We start from the raw sequence: 7,893 nt of genomic DNA on the forward strand, positions 1-7,893 counted from the left end.
GCTCTCATCCGCAACTTTTATTAATTAGAGATTGCTTTCCGGCAGTCCACGAATATATTCTTTCCACTGCGAAAGATTTATAAAAAGTGTAACATATTTATTCAATTGTTTCAGGGTTTAGTTTTACCGGAGTTTATCTTTCGGAAATTGTTGTGCCACATGGAAATAAAATTGTTGAAATCATACATTTGCTCGGCAGCCATCTTAGATTTCAAATATGATCCCAAATTCGTTCTCTGCACCCTCGAGAACCTTGGATACGATATCCATATTGCTGAAATCATAATTTGGCGCGCGGCCATCTTGGATTAAAAAAAATGGCACGTAACCGAAAATCGTGACGAATTGCTATAAAATTTCTCTCATACGTCGATAAAGAAGTAACTCTTCAAAAACATACCGACGAATTGAAAACCTCCTCCTTTTTTGAAGTCGGTTAAAAAGAGTGGCCGTTAATGTTCTCACGAGCTCCATTTTTTCCGAACATAATATGGTAAATTCAGTAATTTAAAAGAAATATTTATAGTAACTATTCAAAGCGCTTAACCTTTCCGCATCGGCCGTGCCCGCGGGCACTGGTAATTCAAAAAACAATGAGAGCGGCTGTGCCGCGGGGCACTCTTTTACCTCATCCAGTTTTCACCCTTATTAGGTGTACAAGATGGTTTATTTGCCTACGCAGTTATGAACGAGTGAATTCCCAAACACATTTCGATCCGTTACGATTCAAGGCCACCAATATTCGACGTCATAGCTTTACGGACAAAGCACTTATGTGTCCACTTGTTCCCGGCCGGCGCAGCGAGCGGTCGTTATCAAGACTTTACACGAAGATCGTTCTTTGTGTAGATTTAAGCTTTATTTTATAATTAACATATACTATTCATTACAAAAACATAAAAGGAAATAAATAAAACAAGTAATTAACAATAATAACAATATTTATTTTAAAATATACCTATTTTTACACTTTTTTTCGAATGAAAAGTCTGTGTGAAATAAAAAAGAAAGACAATATGAATAATTTATACATGGTCTTATAGCTTGTTTCAAAAGCTTTCAGTGACAGTCACTCAAATCACCCTAGTTATAAGCATTTTATAACTACACGTAAAATAATACACACGGGGAAAATGCCGCGAAATTGCTTGAAGCTTGCCGATCAATAGTGTACAGCGAGATCCGGAGCGCGCCGATCCGGAAAGGTTAAGCCTAATTGAATGAATTCTTATAACATCGTGTGGCGTCGTACATTATAGCCTCCTATCAATATCTACCAATAAACACAAAAAACTATCCCAGTGGAGGAACTCGGGGTATATAGTACATTCATAGCTGGCAACATATTTTTTTTAATGGCGTCTGTTTTGTTTACAAAATATTTTGCTGTTTTGACGAATCTATTAGCTTAAATTAAAAGTTGTGAAATAGTATTTAGGTGTGAAATTTGATTTTCTTATCTTTATTTTTATTTTGAGATGCGTTGTGATACCCTTTCACTGCACAGTAAGTCATTTTTAAATTAAATTTCGCGCTGTTTGTCATGGAAGTTGACAGAATAAAACTGACGCGGCGGGAAACGTATGTGGTGATAAACGTCCACATTGAAAGTGCTTCTACTCACTTTCTAAGCGTTATTATTCTATGGTTGGAACTATCAAAAGTGTCTGGCAAGGGGTTGCCACGATGGTAAGTGTCTGGCAATGAATAACGTGATTTTTAATAATATGATGAAGGTAATACCGAAAAATCGCACTTTATTCTTTGATATATTTAGATCGGTATTTTACACACCTTTAGTACCGTTTACCTGCCAAAGCCACTGCAACCCAAACTCCATAATGGACCATCGTTCTTACCTGTGTTGGGAGCATGCGCTGACAAACTTTCAGCTTTTATAAAATGACGTAGATATGGGGTCCACAGCCTCTTTCTCTAGAATATATTCTTGATAATGTAATGTATGTTCATAGGCACATTAGAATGAATTTGCTAGAAACTGCCATAACCATAATGTTAACACCAGGAACAGACATAAGCTCATAATGCCTACTTCTCGGCTAAGTCGAGTTAGTAAGTGTTTTATAGGGGCGATGTATATGCTTTTACAACAAGATCCCAGAAAATGTTCAAAACAAAAGTATTACGTTATTCAAAAGAATTGTTATAAAACACTTAAAAAGGTTAAATATTTAATGAAAAGGTCAAGGAATTGAACTTATTCTTTATTTTATTTTTGTTAGACTGCTGACTGTATTACAAACATCTTTTACTGATGTAGTTTATCTGAGATATGCATTAGTTTAAGAGAAAAAAATCAATTGAATATTTTTTTGTATAGAGAAAATAGTGTTTGTACAGGCGAAAATAGATTATTGAAAAAAGCAAGAAAAGATATGACACAGGAAGAGTTTTTCATTGTGACTGGTTTGCTGATTAATATCGTTAAACAAGGCTAGTAATGACAGCAATACAGCTGGAAGGTTCTTCAAAGATTATGAGACGTCTGCAGACATTACAGGAGTGGATAGTATCTTAATTTATTTATTTATTTAATGGATCACCAACATAAGAAATAGCAGTTAGTGTTACCTAATAATTACATTGTATTAAATTATAAAATTTAACTTTCCTACATTAAAGATAATCACAGCATGCTTTGTGTTACAAAAATTTAATGTAAGGAGAAATCTAGAAAAATATTGATTAAAATTAGTAAATTACGAGCTATTTGTATTAATAACAGTTCTGTGAATGCAATATTCCAACCAATTTATTATATAAGACTACCTAAATATTACATTCTGAGGCTGTAGATAGATCACACTTTATAATCTTTAATTTAAATTTGTTAAGACTATCAAAATTAATGTTGATATTTTTTTTATGGAATAGGAGGACAAACGAGCGTACGGGTCACCTGGTGTTAAGTGATCACCGCCGCCCACATTCTCTTGCAACACCAGAGGAATCACAAGAGCGTTGCCGGCCTTTAAGGAAGGTGTACGCGTTTTTTTGAAGGTACCCATGTCGTATCGTCCCGGAAACACCGCACAAGGAAGCTCATTCCACAGCTTAGTAGTACGAGGGCGAAAGCTCCTTGAAAACCGCACTGTGGAGGACCGCCACAAAACCAGATGGTGGGGATGATATCCTAATTTGTGGCGTGTCGTGCGAAGGTGGAATTCGGCGGCAGGAATAAGGTTAAACAGCTCTTCGGAACACTCCCCGTGATAAATGCGGTAGAAGACACACAATGAAGCGACGTCTCTACGCAAGGCCAAGTGATCCAGCCGTTCACAGAGCACTGGGTCCCCGACAATTCAAGCTGCTCTGCGTTGCACGCGGTTAAATGGATCGAGCAGATACTGGGGTGCGCCACACCAGAGATGACAGCAATACTCCATGTGTGGCCGGATCTGCGCTTTGTAGAGTGCTAGAATGTGGGCCGGCTTGAAGTATTGCCATGCTCTATTAATGACTCCCAGCTTCTTCGAAGCCAATTTGGCTTTGCCTTCCAGATGGCCACGGAATTGACAATCGCTCGAGATTTAAAACATTTCTTTGTATAGGCATTATAGCGACGAGAAATGCGTACCACAGGTGAATCGTCCTGGATTGGTTTTACTAAAGCGATTTGCCGTGATACTGCAGGCTATATCTTCTGGGTGAAATATTAATATAGAAAAAAATGATAAATGACTGCAAGGAAACAGCGGAACTGTATGTCCATGTATCCTTGGTACTATATGCCATCGAGTGATCATAAACTTTTAGTACATGGTGCAGATATTAGCCAGCACTTCTCTTTCATCCCCATTGGTATGTCTGAGGATGTGTCAGAAGCGAGGAATAAAGACTTCCGTTCTGTGAGGGAAAAACATTCAAGAAAAATTTGTAGAATCTAAAATGCAGGAGAAACAGATGTTTGTAGAAACTAAACATATGCTTATGGAGGACAAATTACTATGAATTTGAAGAAACTGAAGATGAAGTACCTATATTATGTTGATATTGAAAATAACCCATCTATAGATCCGTTAGCAAATGCATAGTAAATCGTCATAATAATAATCATCATCATATTATTAGTAAAAACATAAAAATGTGCTTAATTTTTTGTGCTTATATTAATTTGATTTTTTTATTTTATCAATATTGCTTTAATGAAAGCTTTTACTTATCGGATTTTTTTTCACACCCGTATCAAGTAAAGCTACTCCCAGCTTTCATTAGATAGACTACGTATTTAACTCGTAAGGACTTTCGCAGATAAGTGTAAGGAAATAAAATGTTGGCCGTGACTTCCTGAATGACCTGTAGTACGTTACATTTTAAAGAAATATGAAGCACACAAGTAATTGACAAAAACAGAATTTTCTCCATACAAAAAATAATTTAATATTTTTTTTCTCTTAAATTAATGCATATGTCCGAAAAACAACATAAGTTAAAGGTGTTTGTAATAGTTTCAGCAGTCTACCAAAAAAAAATCTGTTCGATTCCTTGACCTCCAAATTGACCTCACCTTAAGACCACGATTTCGTGATATGGAACCAGTGTGTGCCGCCACACAAATTTCAAAACAATGCCACAATGTTAAATCACTTAAAACAAATGACAAACAGAAACTAAAATGTAACCTAATCTCGGAGTGTTCCATTCGTAAGTGTTTTTTGAATGGCCAGTCCAGCAACTTTAATTTGGCCATTATAGAGGCATTAACGCCATGATTGAAGCAGTATTTTTGCCTTACACAAAAAAAAACGTAAAACTTTCTATAGCTATGCATGCGTTTATTGAGTAGTAAAATACTTTCAAAAGTAAAAGAACCTTATATTGTAAATCAATAAATAACATAAAAGTTCATTTCATTTTATACTGAAAATATAAATTTTTCCATATTAGGAAACTGGAAAACCCACAAGCAGACCGAATTTAAAAAACGGATTTTTTTAAATAACGAAGAAGTTTGACTTAGGCCCAGAACACACGGTGAAACGCAAATGCAACGAAACTGCAACTACTAGTTACTTTTGAGTTGCATTTAAGTTTCTGCCATAGATTCCGTTGAGAGACCACACATGACGCGACCAGTTTGAAACGCGTTGTAAATCAGTCGCATTGAAACCGGCGTGCAGGAAACTCGCGTTGCGTTTCATACATTTTTTGTCTTGGCGTCTTTTTTACAAAATGGCTGACGACGAACAAAACAACATTAAACTTGTGTTAGAAGTGCAAAAATATCCTTGCTTGTATAATATCACACTATGAAGCTACTCTCGGAAGACTGAGACTGATAAAGCATTCTATCAGTTTCTTGTAATTCTTTGGCAGCCACAAACATACGACAGTTGATATTCTTCTCAATGTAGGGATGTATCCACATAGTTCTTCTTTTGTGCCTTCTTCTTTGTCAAAGATACAAATACATAACCTCAATTTCTTGGTCACTTGAAGAACTCACTATAAACACGTATTTCTCAACGAAAACCGAAATGATTGTGATTGCAGGGTGTGTGGAAAATGCTTGAAAGTGGTTTCAAATCAATAATTTCAAAAGGGTTTTGTTGCATTTGCGTTTCACAGTATGTTCGGGGCTTTACTGTGATTGACATATTACATAGGTAACAACCTATTTAGTTTGAGGCTCGAGTGTATACAGCTTTGCGGCGACAGGGTGGTTACTAGTAACACTTATATACTTTTTCTGAACATTCTGTTGCATGTGGTGAACGGCAGAGCCAATATAAAAATTATCACGAAAATTTCTCAAAATGGGACCCTTGACGATGACCGCCTTTATGAACCCAAGGGTAAATAACAAATTTTGTGCTAAAACACGTGTTTCAAAGTTCAATCCCATTGACCTATACAGACCATATCGTCTAACGGCGGTTCCCAATATACTATCTATAGATAGAGATAAATTACTACCTTCTACTGTCAATAATCTGAAGCTGTACCAATATACCCGATAAGTCATTCTTATCGCCTTATATTGGGACACGTGAATCGCAATTTCCATACAAACTTCTATCGCTAGTAAGCTATACGTCCTCCCATTGACAGACAGCTTGTACGGATGAACTACCGTCGATAAGTTTATTGGGACAGAAAAGTCAACGATAGTCACGATTTTATCTCAAGTAGGCCACAACCGTTGATAGACTGAATATTGTCAACTGCCGTAAACCGCACAACTAAGGTGTATTGGATGCTTTGTTAGTAATTAAAAAATATTATAAGGCTGAGCGTTGACATTGGCTTCGAGTCTAGCTGCGACTTATTGGCTCCAGCAGCTCCCGTATCAATGAGTTACGCCATTTTCCCCCCTCAAGGTCAAGCAGACGTACTCTCATAGATTGGGGGTATCGCACTCGACAGTAGTAATTCCTATTTTCAAAGAGATCTTCATATTGACTCATCATAGATTTTATTGATGATTATTGTCTTAATTACTTAAGAAAAAAAAACAAAAACAAATTAATAAAATGTCTTTATTTAAAAATGTATTCCCACGCTTAACTATAACTTAACAGTTAAATATGATTTATAATGTATACAATATAATTTGATTAACAAAAGCCGTAATTAATTCACAATAAATTTAGTTATAATACATTCGACTGCGTATAATATATTAATATTATAAAGAGAAAAATATTGTTTTCTTGTTTCGAATAAAATCATAAAGTGCTGGCCCTATTTTAAAAATTTATTCAAAAACAAACAGCACTATTATGAACGAGTAACAATAGTAATTGTAGTAATAAGTATATAATTTTTAATTTAAAGATCCTACGGAATTGCAGAGAGATAGACTATAGATACTAGTCGCCGACAAATGGCGTCTCGCCGACCAAAATGTAGGCAACTAGACTATAGATACTAGTCGCCGACAAAATGGCGTCTCGCCGACCAAAATGAAGGCAACTAGACTATGGATACTAGTCGCCGACAAAATGGCGTCTTGCCGACCAAAATGTAGGCAACTAGACTATAGATACTAGTCGCCGACAAAATGGCGTCTCGCCGACCGAAATGTAGGCAACTAGACTATAGATACTAGTCACCGACAAAATGGCGTCTCGCCGACCAAAATGTAGGCAACTAGACAATAGATACTAGTCGCCGACAAAATGGCGTCGACTAGTAGTTGCCTACATTTTGGTCGGCGAGACGCCATTTTGGTCGGTGACTAGTATCTATAGTCTAGTTGCCTACATTTCGGTCGGCGAGACGCCATTTTGGTCGGCGACCAAAATGTAGGCAACTAGACTATAGATACTAGTCGCCGACAAAATGGCGTCTCGCCGACCAAAATGTAGGCAACTAGACTATAGACCAATCTGTCGCTTGCTTAAACACGACTGCACGTGCCTAATTCCGCTGGTATTGGCCCCAATCCATAAACTAAGCGAATTCAGAGGCCAACAACACCTCCTACGATAAAAATGTTCGAAATATTGATTACAAAAAACTTATTTCAGATTCATGAATAAAATGTAAAATGTGTTTTAAACGTTTTAACCGTATGTAAATATAGTCTGCTTATGACTTAATACCTAAGTATATATATCCATTATTTTACAAAACAAAACTATTCTAAATTTCATTAAAATTGCATACATAGCCTGCAATTCAAGCATGTTATAAACAAATGCAGAAATATTATTGAAACTCAATAATACTAAATAATAACAAAAATGAAAAATATGAAACAAATGCTAAACTCCAACAGCTTGGAATTCGGTTCAAGCTTCCGTGAGAATATAATATCGGGATATATTATGTCCATAAACAAAATTTAGCTCAATTTTGTATTAACTATTAATATAATATGTAACTAAGAATTATTTACATAAAGAAAAAAAGGCGAAAACAATAAAA

This window comes from Leptidea sinapis, chromosome 26, assembly GCF_905404315.1.
Source record: "Leptidea sinapis chromosome 26, ilLepSina1.1, whole genome shotgun sequence".
NCBI lineage: Eukaryota > Metazoa > Arthropoda > Insecta > Lepidoptera > Pieridae > Leptidea > Leptidea sinapis.